Source organism: Lygodium microphyllum, chromosome 24, assembly GCF_053477565.2.
Source record: "Lygodium microphyllum isolate KBCC chromosome 24, Lygodium_microphyllum_v1.1.10, whole genome shotgun sequence".
Classification (NCBI taxonomy): Eukaryota; Viridiplantae; Streptophyta; class Polypodiopsida; order Schizaeales; family Lygodiaceae; genus Lygodium; species Lygodium microphyllum.
Genome location: NC_141158.1, coordinates 14,766,140 through 14,779,963, shown reverse-complemented (window position 1 = coordinate 14,779,963; position 13,824 = coordinate 14,766,140).

Genomic DNA, 13,824 nt, shown 5'->3' with positions numbered 1-13,824 from the left:
AGAAAAACTTAAGTATTTGGATCCAGATGTTTCTTGGATTGGTGGGCTCAAGTTTAGGTTGGTTTGGAGTAAGCTCATAGGAATGTGCTATGATTGTGGTCTTTGGGGGCCACCATCACAAGGATGAAGGTGAAGATCAAAAAGTACATGCAAGTAAATCATCTTTTGATAGAATTGTCAAAAACAATCATAAGCTAGAGCTTAGACATGTTACCAACAAAAGTAGCAAACAAGAAGGAAATCAAGGATGGTAGCTAGTTAAACATCGCAACAAATCAAAGGGCTAAAGTGTCAAAAAGCACACATGTTAAACCTCCATGAATCATGAATCATCAAAATAAGGCCTTGATCCCTAAAATCATTGGAGCTGAGGAAAATACTTTTATAAACATTAGTAGGATTTCTTTAAATCAGTCGGACTAGGAAAAACAATGAATTGATGTAAGAATTCAAATGGCATCTATCCAAGAGGAATCAAGCTGAATGGAGCTAAGAACTTTAGATGGGCTCACATCACAAACCAATGCAAATAGGCTGGACATGACTAATGGACTGTAGGTTAGCACATGATTCAATAACCAAGAGACCTTGGAAAGGAGTGACAAGAGATTTCAAAGATTGTCTAATGGTTAAAACACACATGATCAAATGGAAGTGAACCTTAAGCTATATTCTTTCAATGCATAAATGGGAATATTAAGAGAAGCTTGTTTTGGAATTGATCCTTGCAAGTTTCGATGTAGTCCTTTTTTAAGATCATAAAATGCATCCACAAAGTGGCAAGGATTCCTCATACAGAGATGGTTGTTGCTTCGTAAGTGGGGTGGTAGGTGGTGAGTTAGGATATGCAACAATATTAAAATCTTGTAGAAAACATGCTTAAGTTTTACTTTTTAGATGGATTTTTATTTATTTTTGGTTAGCATAGAATGGGGGGAAAAATTCATTGACATCATTAACATCTATGGATTTAATGATACTAGGCTAAGAACTTATGGATGGTCTTAGAAAGTCTAGACATTTTGAGAAGCCTAATTAGAGGTGAATTCATTGACATCATTAATGTCTATGGATTTAATTATACTGGGCTAAGAACTTATGGATGGTCTTAGAAAGCTATGTCAATCTTAAGACCTCTACATCTTAATCATTCAATGCACAATAAAAATTCAAAGGAACAATATGGAAGGATTGGGAAGTGCAAAATTAAAGATCAAATATTCTAGAATAAAAGCTCGTTCAAAAGTGATACCTTTGTGCCAATGGGGTTGTGGCATATTGGTTTGGGTGTGGGTTGAGTTATAGGGGTACATGAGTTCAACCCTACTTATCATAGCCCCAAAGGCATAATAAAATATCTATTTGCTTGTAAAAGGTGGTGCATTTGTGCTACATGATGTTCCTTGGGTTGTAGCTTAGTAGTCTTTGTGTGTTATGTTTTAAGCAAGGCTTTGTTATTCTTCTCTTTTCAACTTATTGGACTTGCAAAGTCCAAGTCCAATAGGTCAAAGGAGTGACATAACAAAGTGCCTATCCTGACTCCTAAATAGCAAGCTACATATTGTTGGCACAGCCATGAAAGCTTCAAGTCAATATCTTCTTCCTAGGCTGAAGCAAGTGATGAAGAAGCCCCTCAAATGCCCACTTTGTTGAGATATCGAGCTCCACTCGTGATATGCCAGGGTGACCGTTGTGCATTTATGTCACCGACCTGTCAGTTGTGCAGATGCGGTTGGTACACCGCCCATGAATAATTGCTAGATGACAGCTATCCTTATCTATTCTAGTTCGTGGCTTAGTTAATATGCCACCTTAGTTAGTTGAGTTTGGTTTGAGACCCATATATAGGGTTCTTCTATTTCTTTTGTATGTGAGTTCTTTTGGCTTACACAACTAAGAAGAGGAAAACTGTTTTTCAGCCTCCACCCTTGTGTGTATTCCCCCATTGTGCAAGCAAGAAAGCTACAAGTGAGACTCCTTCCTTCTCTCCCACAATCTTGACATGGTATCAGAGCCTTGTTCGTGGTAAGGAGCTCAAGAAAGCAAGCCAAGTTCGTGGTGTTCTGGTAAGAGGACCAGTATTGCTTTCATTTTTCTGTTTTGGGAGCAAGTCTCTGCAGGTAGCACAACCGGGAAGTGCAAGAGTTTTGGAGGTGGAAGTTTTCTGCACGCACTCAGGAAAAGGCCCAGTTTTATGCTGTGCGACCACTGTTCTACAGGTCGGTGAAAAGTTACTGTAGAAATTGCATCGTATGCTTGTGTACAGAGACATTGGGAGTTACAGAATCATCCTTATTGCCTGTTGATGCAAAATCATCACTAGGAAGTGACTGTGTGGTCAAATACCACTTTCGTCAGTTTTAGAGATTAGCCCTTGTGAGGCTGAAGCTGTGTTCTTTGCAATGACAGAATTTTTTGCAGTGTTCTGTAATGGCGTCTGATTCTCTCTCACAGATTGTCACTGAAAAGCTTGACAAGAACAACTTCCAAGCATGGAAGTTTAGAATGACGAATTTCCTTATGGGAAAAGGATATTGGGAATTTGTTGCAGGAACTGAAGAAGAACCAGTTCTTCCTGATGTTCCCAATCAACAGCAAATGCAGGCATTTAAAGCATGGCATGAGAGAGCCAGGAAAGTTATGTACTGGCTGTCTATTAGCATTTCAGACTCTATGATTGTGCATATTCAAGATGCAAGTACGCCAAAGGAGGCATGGGATACTTTGTCAAAAATGTATAGCACAAATACGCAAGCCAGGAAAATGCAGCTCAAGCAAGAGTTGCATAATGTGCAAAGAGAAAATATGAGCATCAATGACTACCACATGAAGGTGAAGAAGATTGCAGATGCACTTGCTTCCATTGGGTCGCCAGTGGAAGATGATGATTTAGTTTCTGTGACCTTGAATGGTCTAGGAAAGGATTATGCGCAGTTCCAAACATCCATTTCCGTCCGTGAAAGATTTCCTGATTTTGAGGAGTTGATTGCTCTTCTAATTTCTGAGGAGCAGAGAAATGGTGGTGCATCTTCTTCAGGAGGAACTTCAAAAGAAGCTGTCTTCTACTCAAATGCTGGAAGAGGTAGAGACAAAGGTAGAGGAGGCCGATCTGGAGGCCGTGGTAGAAATCAGAATATGCAGCAAACTCAAGGAAACCAGTCCTATGGAGGAGGACGTGGTAACTCTAGAGGCAGGGGGAGCCAAAGAGGTCGTGGTGGATGGCAAAGAGGCCAAAATGCAAACAGTAATGTTGAATGCTACTACTGTGGTAAAATGGGTCATACGGCTAAAGACTGCTATAAAAAGCAGAATGACATCATGAATGGAAAACTGCAATAAGGGAATTATGCATCTTCTAGTAGACAGGGTGATGACAGAAATGAGCATTTGTTTATGGTGCAGCACATGAACAATTCTGTGACAAGTGCAGAAGAAAGCAATGATGTATGGTATGTTTACTCAGGTGCATCAAACCATATGACAGGTCATGCAGAATGGATGGAGGATGCAAGGAAAATGGAAAAACCGGGATTTGTGGAGACTGGTGATGATACTGCACATCCTATTGTGTAGATTGGAAAAATTCTTTTGTCTATGCAGGATGGGAAAAAGAAATACATGTCCGATGTATTTCATGTCCCGAATATCACCAAGAATCTGGTTTCTGTTGGTCAAATGGTTGAGTAGGGCTTGCAGGTCAGATTTAATCCTCATGGATGCTTTGTTGAGGATATGAAAAATAAAGGTCGCTTGATAGCAAAAGGAAAGAAGAAGGACAGAATGTTTACGTTGGATGCAGACATGCCTGAATTGAGTGCAGCAATGTTTGCACATGGGACCGGTGTAGTTGCAGATATTGATATCTAGCATAAACGCATTGGTCATATTAATGTACAGCGACTTAAATCAATGCAGGCCCAAAATATTGTTGCAGGATTGCCTAAATTCAAGGTTGCAGAAATGCATAAGGTATGTGAAGCCTGTCAATTTGGAAAACAGGCAAGGAAACCATTTCCTAGACAAGTTCAAGAGAGTAAGAAGCAATTGAAATTAATCCACTCTGATGTATGGACTACTAAAGCTGCATCTCTTGGAAGCTGTCATTATTTTGTCACTTTTATTGATGACTATAGCAGAAAAGTTTGGGTGTATTTTATGAAAGAGCAAAATGAAGTTTTTGGGCATTTCAAAACTCTTAAAGCTATGGTTGAAAAAGAAACAGGCCTACAAATAAAATGCCTAAGGTCAGATGGAGGGGGAGAGTACCTCTCAAATGAGTTTGCAAGGTTCCTGCAGGAGCATGGCATAAAGCAGCAATATTCATGCAGTCATGCCCCACAACAAAATGGAATTGCAGAAAGGAAAAACAGGCATATTGGAGAGGTATCTCATGCCATGCTCAATGAAAAAGACTTGCCAGATTTTTATTGGGCTGAGGCAGTTGCTATAGCAGTCTACATAATGAACAGGACTCCCACTGCAGCAATACATGGGATGACTCCAGAGGAGAGGTATACTGGTAGGAAACCAGATATTTCTCATTTGAAGATTTTTGGTTGCATTGCCTATGTTCATGTGCCAGATGAGTTGAGATCCAAGTTGGATCCAAAAGCTGAGAAGTGCATCTTTATTGGTCACTCTCTACAGCAGAAAGGGTATAGATGCTATAACCCTTCTACTCGTAAGTTTACAGTGAGCAGAGATGTTGTTTTTGATGAGATGAGTAGCTGGTATAAACCAGTAAATGTGATTGATGATGTAGATGCACAAAATGGTAATGCTGCACAGAATTCACAACAGCAGTCACAAAATATTAGTGGACCTGGAGCGTCCTCTAGCAGTGATTTACATTCTTTGCCATGGACAGGCAGATTGAGATCAGGAGAATCTTCTCAAAGCAATGCAGATAGTTGTATGCAGGTATCACGAAAAGGAAAAGAGAAGGTAGATCAGCCCATGTTTGATGTGAATGCAGGTCACTCTTATGTGGATGGTGAATCCAGTGGCTCAGAATAGAGCATTGATGATGAGTTGGGTATTCATTCTATTGTTACACCTAGAGTAAGGAAGACCAGGGATGTTTTGAGAGCACCTGGGAGTGAACCTACTTTGCGCAGGTCTACCAGAGCTAGGTATCCTGTGGATAGGCTGAAATATGATGGATTTACAGCCATTCACTATACATATATAGTCAAAGTGATACAAGAACCAGAATCCACTTCTTTTGAGCAAGCCATGGGAAAAGAAAAATGGAAGAAAGCCATGGATGAAGAAATGGATGCCTTGGAAGCAAATGCTACATGGGAATTAGTACCTTTGCCTAAAGGTAAGAATGCAATTGGCTGTAAGTGGGTTTATAAGGTGAAGCACAATGCAGATGGTTCTGTGAACAGATACAAGGCAAGATTAGTAGTCAAGGGGTATGCACAAACATATGGCATTGATTATGAAGAAACATTCAGTCCGGTTGCAAGGATGGCAACCGTAAGAGCAGTCATTGCTATGGCTGCATCAAAGGGATGGTCTTTACATCAGATGGATGTAAAGAATGCCTTCTTGCATGGTGATTTGCAAGAAGAGGTCTATATGGAGCAGCCACCAGGCTATGTGCATGTTGTTCATCCTGAGTTTGTTTGCAAGTTGAAGAAAGCCTCGTATGGCTTGAAGCAAGCACCTAGAGCATGGTCTGACAAGATAGGATAGTATCTTGTCACTATTAGCTTTCAGATTTCCAAGGCAGATTGTTCACTTTATGTGAGAAAAACAGAGAAATATATTATGCTACTTGTCATTTATGTTGATGATTTGATTATGACAGGCGACAGTGATGAAGATATCCTTCATGTGAAAATGCTATTGAAGCAGAAGTTTGAGATCAAGGATTTGGGAGAGCTGCGTTATTTCTTGGGCATTGAGGTGATTAGATCACCAAGTGGGATACGGCTCTTGCAAAGGTAGTATGGATTGGACATGCTGTCCAAATATGGGATGACAGGCTGTAAGCCTATTTCAGTTCCTTTAGAGCAGAATGTGAAGCTGAGCGCAGATGCAGGTGAGCTTCTCGAAGACCCTACTATGTACAGACGCATAGTAGGAAGTTTGATTTATATGACTATTACCAGGCCAGATTTGAGCTATGCTGTTGGATTGGTAAGTCAGTTTATGCAGGCTCCAAGGAAACCGCATTTGGATGCGGCTAGACGCATACTCAGGTATGTGAAGTCCACATTGCAGTATGGACTATTTTATGAGACTGGGGTTCAGATACAGTTGCATGGATACACTAATACTGATTGGTGGGCTGGTAGTATTTCTGATAGACGATCTACCAATGGATATGTTTTCTCTTTTGGGAGTGCTGCAGTCACTTGGAGCAGCAAGAAACAGCCTACAGTTGCCTTGTCGAGCATAGAGGCTGAGTACTGGAGTGCAGCAATGGCTGCATGTGAGGTAGCTTGGTTGCATAAGCTACTTTATGATATGCATCAGCCTACAGATGGGCCAGTTGTCATTTATTGTGACAACATGAGCAGTATACACTTGGCAAATAACCCAGTCTATCATGCTAGAACAAACCACATTGAGGTGCATTATCACTATGTGCGGGAGAGGGTTTTACTAGGTCTTATTGATCTAGTTTATGTCAGCACAGAGGATCAGGTAGCTGACATATTTACGAAGGCATTGGGCGCAGAGAAGCTACGCAAGTTCAGAGACCTGCTTGGTGTGCAGGAATTGGGATTGAGCTCGAGGGGGAGTGTTGAGATATCGAGCTCCACTCGTGATATGTCAGGGTGACCGTTGTGCATTTATGTCACCGACTTGTCATGCAGATGCGGTTGGTACACCGCCCATGAATAATAGCTAGATGACAGCTATCCTTATCTACTCTAGTTTGTGGCTCAGTTAGTATGCCACCTTAGTTAGTTGAGTTTGGTTTGAGACCCATATATAGGGTTCTTCTATTTCTTTTGTATGTGAGTTCTTTTGGCTTACACAACTAAGAAGAGGAAAACAGTTTTTCAGCCTCCACCCTTGTGTGTATTCCCCCATTGTGCAAGCAAGAAAGCTACAAGTGAGACTCCTTCCTTCTCTTCCACAATCTTGACACACTTTGATACTAGTTGAAAGGTGGAGTAGAAGTGGAGGCAAGAGATATTGAGGTTCAATCAAGAAGAGAGATATTGGTGTGTGGGAACTCCAACCATTACAATGTGTGACTTGTCTTTGCTTATTCTATCACCACTAAAAGAATAAAGAATGAAGTGACAATGATGTGTGTCTACCACCTATAGTGTACATGTGTGTAGGTACAATGTACAAAGGAACTGTGGTGGGTAGCTAGGCACATGTGCCTTTAACCCCCAACAATTCTAGTGCTGCCAAGAAGATTGCAGGACAGTTTGCCAAGTGCCAGGAGTAAGGCAAGAGCCACTGGATAGCTAGGATTGGTGTTTCCACCCAAGACAAGGTGTTGTCTTGGTAGTGTGAATTGCACTAGTAGCCTACTAGGATTATGCATCAGTACCAGACCACAATAGGGCCTCAACCAATCTCCCTGAAGTCAAGCTGAAGCCCTAAAACAAGCTTTAACAAGAAGTTGAGACCTAGTGCATACCTTGGAAGGATGAAGGGTGGGTTGCTATGAAAACAAGAAATAAATCTTCTTTAAGGACTGAAGCAAATAACCAATGATGCTCTATTGCTTAGCCATTTTCTCATAATTTGGTACAAATATGTCGTATACACAGTGATTAACATGTATTTAAATGCTTTGGGTCCATATAATGCTTATAGGGCAAGTTTCGAACTCCTCGGATGTTTGTTTTAATTCTTGGGCAAGCTTTCTTGATTGTTTAAAGCTTGAATAGCTTGACATTTGAAGGTTTCTTTGCTATACCAAAGTTTAAACAGCAAGCATACACTATGATCTATATATTACATGCCTATAAGTGCTTCGAGGATTCTACATGTATGTATTGATGGTTAGCATTGATATATATGCTTGGATACACTTATGATATGCTTTCAAGTTTGTATTTGACCTCTATTGGATGTATTTGGGCATTGGATATTTCCTTCAGTTATTCATCACTTGCAAGTTGAAGACATATTGGATGTATATGCTCTCAAATGTATTTATGATATACTTGGGCTTCCCGAATGCTATGAGACTTATGTCTTGAGCTTTATTGTATCCTTGGGCCTTCCAAATTTGCTTCCAATGGGAGCCATTCATATTTACATTGTAGAGCTTAGTTCATTACTACAAACAGTGGAAGTCTCTTGCTTATGTGCATACTCAGTTGGTCTATACATACACTGGTCATGCAGATACTGACTCTTGTGGACAAATTTTCTTTTCTTGGATACCTTGTACTTTCATTATTAGTGGTTATTTGTGGTGGAAACATGCTTAATATGGATTGTTGTATGCTTCTATGTATCTAACACCTCGTGTGTTTTGACAATTCTTGGAACTTGGTTGCTACATTGCTAGTTGCATTTTATATATCCGATTGCTACCCCAATATTCCTAACAATGGGAGGTTACTCCTTTGGTCATTTGCCTATAGATGTATGGTCACCTATTATAGTTTTTTGGATATTGAAAACGTTTATGAGTAGTTTTCTTTGAGAGCAAGTGCCTCATTTGAACACTCTAGTGTCTATTGTTTGTGGATAGGTATATACGCTTTTGTTCCCCACTTCTTGCCCTCACTTTTGGCTCAGCTTTGGGGCTATTTGTTGTGATCACAGCAACCCATACTCTTATACTTTGTAGTCATTTGTAGACAATGGTAGGTACTTCCAATGCATCAAATGATAGTGCTATTTTCAATATATAAAAGTTGGATGGTAGCAACTTCCAATATTGGAAGACGCAAATATGGCAAGTATAGGTGAAAAAGAAGTAGGTTAGGCCATACTAGTTCTGGTTCAAGGTTGGGTGATTTGTTACTATTTTTATGTTCTGCCTTGTTGGTATGATTCCCTGTATCATCAAACAATCCGATTTTGGCTAGTCTAACTCAAGGAGTCGAACATTCCGAGTTCAATTGGGTGTGTTCAATTGGATAGAAAGTCATCCGATAGTGGCACCGGTCCGATCGGGTGGTCCGATTGGTTCGTCGATTGGGCCTAGTCCGACTAACCAGTCAGACGGTTTGATTCTACCAATCGGACTGATTGATTGGTCCAAATCTAGGAGTTGAACACTGACAAGGTGGTCCGATCGCGACGAGTGCAAACGTAGATGCTATTGAACAAGCCTAGCAGGGGGCATAGGCACGACCACAATAGCTTCCTGATGAGACCATGCCACCATGCGAGGATCACCACCTCTTCAACTGGCTGAAGGAGCTGACTATTTGTTGGCAACAACAAGAGCTCCAATCCCAACCCTTCAAGTTCTCCTTCCTCTACCCCCACGGGCCTTAAACCAAGTCTTACCCCTAGAAGTAGCGGAACGAATCGTTTGTTTGGGCAATACTCTAGTGAACCGATGGGTTGAGGAGCGGAGCATCATCATCACACAATGGATGTGGGAGCCCATGGACTACTAGCATGACAAGGTCTATCAGGTTCCCAAAACCGTCCAAGGCACGAGGCATAGCCAAAGTGGCAGAGGAAGATTTGGAACACCGATTTTGATGTATGGATGGCTTTCTGCGGCACTCTACTGGAAGAACGGAATGATCCCGCCTACATGCCCTACCCTCGTAGACACGGGACATTGGTTTTTGTCTTTTAGGGTCTTGTGCAGCCATCTTTAACCTTCCAACTCCATGTCTTGCATGCATTAAACCCCAAAACTCATTTTTTTCCCTTTTCTTCTCCTTGTTTTGCATGTGTCACAACGGCAAAACCCTACTGTTTCCCTGCAAGTTCTTGGTCCTAATCTACCTAAATGCAACCAAATATCACAAAGTAATCCCTGGGTTGAAGTAATCTACTTTTCTACTCATCGAAAAACTCCAAACACTTACTTGTTTTGAAGATCAAAGCGCCTAAATCTCCTACCTATATCAAACACCGATTCAGGGGTGAAACCCTACTTCAATGCTTGATTCAAAGCATGCAAGCACTCAAGACTTGAATCCGTTGGTCTTGACAAAATGGAACCAAAATGATGGGAGCTCACGCTCAATCGCCAAGACCCATGGACCACTTAGTCTTTCACGCATTTCAAGCCGAGCACTAATGGCTACCTCTCACATAGCCGACACACTATCCCTCTCTACAAGTGTAGTGAGCTTACCTCGATGCCCGATTGAGTACTCTCCTCCCTCATGCACACCAGTAGCTCCACCATTCATGATGTGAGCTCAAGCAACCTCAATCCCTCTCCTTCAAGCTCCATCTTTCATAGCCGCGCAAGAGAAGAGAAGAGAAGCGAAGAGAAGAAGAAGAGAGGAGATTGTGGGAGCTTCTCCACCCTGGTCCCTCACCCTCACACACACTCCCTCACTTAAGCACATGCAAGAAGGCAAGAAGAAGAAGAAGAGCTTTTGGCACACACCAAAGAATGAGCTTTCCATTAACTTTTTGCCTTTCATACATGCCCTTTTCCCTCTTGGGTGGTCATCCCCTTTTTTACATGGCCGACTAGGCCCTCTTTCCTATTGTCCTCCTATCTTCCTAGCTCCCTTTCTACCGCCCGTCTACCTTTACAATTTGCACAGGAGGGAGCATGGTACTCTTTTACAAGGATTTTGGCTACACCTTTACGTTCAAAGATGCCCCTTCTCCTTTTTAGCACTTTTTGGGCTTCAATGTGGCAAGCCTTGGACTTCTTGTGGCCATGCATACGCTTGTGGGCTCTTCTAGGTCCAATTTCCTTTTGGCCCGCCTCTTTTAGCTCCCAACTTGCACTTTTCCACTTTTTTCACTTTTTCTTGTGATGAGGTTAATAGCTATAATACCCTATCACATATGACTTAAATACTCCACCTCCTTTGCCATAAAAGTGCACTTGGACTCTTTTGCAAACAATCTATGTTGCCTTAAGAGTTCAAACACTTCTCTGACCTGCTACAAGTGATCCTCCCTATTCTTGTTATAAATCAAGATATCATCGAAAAATACAATGAGTGTTTTGTAAAGGAAATGCTACAGTATTTTATTCATCAAAGCCCAAAAAGTAGCAAGAGCATTACATAATCCTAAAGGCATCACTAAGAAATGGTAGAGACCCCTCTACATGTGAAAATATGTCTTGTACTCATCCCCTTCATTCATTCAAATCTAATGATAACCTAAACGAAGATCAAACTTGGTAAACACTTTAGCATCTTTAAGTTCATCCAAGAGATCAAAAAGATCATTTATATAATAACCACCTAGGTAAAATGGGAATCCATCCATAGGATCATAATACTCATCATGGTTGTTCTCTTCAATTCAATTCCATCTGCAAATAAATGTTGCTACCCAAATGAGTGTTGATGCCCATTAGAGTGTCCATGGGATAAACTGCTTTCTTCATGTCTTTCCTCATGTGGATATTGGTGATTAGAATCAACTCTTCTAGGAGTATTAGAATGCTATCCATAAAAAAACTTGTAAAAGGAGTCGCATTGATGATAATTTTCATCTTGCCTTTGGCTCCTATGTATCCTTTAAAACTAATCATTGGATCTTGGATTAATAGAATCCTTTTGTGCTAAAACTTGGATTGACATGGTTGATTAAATTCCTTGGATTTAGAAGGCTCCCCAACCTCATAGTTACCTCTCATGTGTTGAATATTAGTCCTAGGGGCTAGACATTCTTGGATAGGTGAAACTTACATGATAGGATTTCATATAGGAACCAACCTTTCACTTAGTGAAGTCATAATCTTGTCAAACTTGGAATTAAGGCCCGTGTTGGACTGAAATTGGAAATCAAGAAACTTGTCCAACTTGGAGTCAGGGTTCATAGTTAGGTAGAGATTTTTGTCCTTGAGGCCTTTGATATCATTAGGCATTTGTTGATAATTGTTAGAGTTGAATGAAGCATGATTATCATTCATCCTTTCAGCTTGATTCACATCTTGTGCTATTTGAACATTAACCTCCTGCAATCTTTGACCATTTGTAGTGCTCATTTCTCCTTCTTCAAGATCTTGATTTTGAGTGCCTCATGCATAGGGTTAGAGTCATACTTATAAGTCCTCAAATCTTCTTGTATTTTCTCCAATATATTTGGCAATGGTGCCTATGTACCAAGAGACAAAACTTGCAATAAATTTTGATTACAATGTCCAAAATGAGTGATTTCTGGCTTGAAACCCTGGCAAGAAGTCCTCTGTCAACCTATGGTCATTGTTTTCCATTAGAATCTCTTTTGCTTATCATGGAACCAAATTCAATACCATGTTTACACTAGTAATTCCACTGTAAGCGGTTTTTCCTTTGCCAAACTTGGTGTAATACTACAATGCACTTGTACGATACCTATATCACATGTAGTAATTTTCCAAGAGTGATTAAAGTACCTACAAGTATATATAATATTCTAAAATACCATGTTTTGCCCCTATTATGTTGAAATCGACTTGTAAAGGCTAAGACTCATCTGCAAGCACCTATGTCAATTTGTAATACCCTGTAAATTGATATTCATGGTTAATACAAGATACACTAGTAAGCTACATATTTGGAAAATGGTTTCAACCTTATGGAAAGCATGCAAAAGGAAAAGACCAGTCATGGGACCAAGAAAAGGGTAGGATTCTCAAGAGGGTGAAAAACCTAATTTCATGACTACATAGTGATGAGAACAAATGGAACAAGATATTCATGTGTATGCTAAGTTGAGCATACTACTTTCTTACTTCTCTTTGCTACATTGTGTGAGAGTGGACTGGAGAGAGAGAGTGTGTGTGTGCACGCGCGCGTGCACGATGAGAGTGAGGGACATGGAAGGTTAAGCTCTAGCCATTCTTCTCCCTTTCATCTCCATCCCTTCTTGGTGAGAGGTGAGGTTAAATGTGAGTGTGAGGTTGAGAGCGTGTGTGTGAAGAATGAGGAATGTGAAGCTTTCTTCTTCTCTTTTTGTGTGGATTGTGGAGCAAGTGCCTATCTTGCTTGGCAATTGTAATGAAGGTAACAAAGGTAAGCATTTATCCATAATGACTTATGCATCAATTGCTTCTATTATTTCTTACATGGAAATGGTAAAGTGTAGACTGGTATTGAGAGGAGCACTTGTTTGTCCTTGTGTGAGAAGTAGGCAAATGATGTACTACATTGAAGCTCTTGGAAATAATAAGAGTATGCCCTAAGTCTTGCATATTGTACTAATTCACCCTTGTGAGACACCCATGCATGGAGGCTTGGACACTCCTACACACAAGAATTTGGGCACTTAGCCTTAGTGAATTATGATTGTTAGCTAGGCATAAAGGTAGCGCCTTATACACATACTAAGAGTGAGTTCACACACACACACATAGGAGCATACACTCACTTAAAACCACTAGGCTACCCTTGTGTCTAAGGACTCATTGTAGGCCACTCTTGCATATTAAGACTCATTGGAGTTACAAGAGAGATGCATCTTCCACTAGGGCTATTAAGTGCACTAGTTATGATCCTAGGCATTGACCCTTGGCTTACCCTAGGATGCCTTCAAATCCATAGCCTAGGGATTCAATACCTCCATTGCACTAGAAACATATTCTAGGTTTACAAATTAATCTTTTTGACTTCACTTAGGGCATCCTAGGTGTTGAGACTTAGGCTTACAAGGAACCATTCTTCCTTAGGAATGTTAGCCCTGCACATAAAACACTTCATAAACCACTTGCCAACATGTAGCAATCTCTTGTGAGAAAGC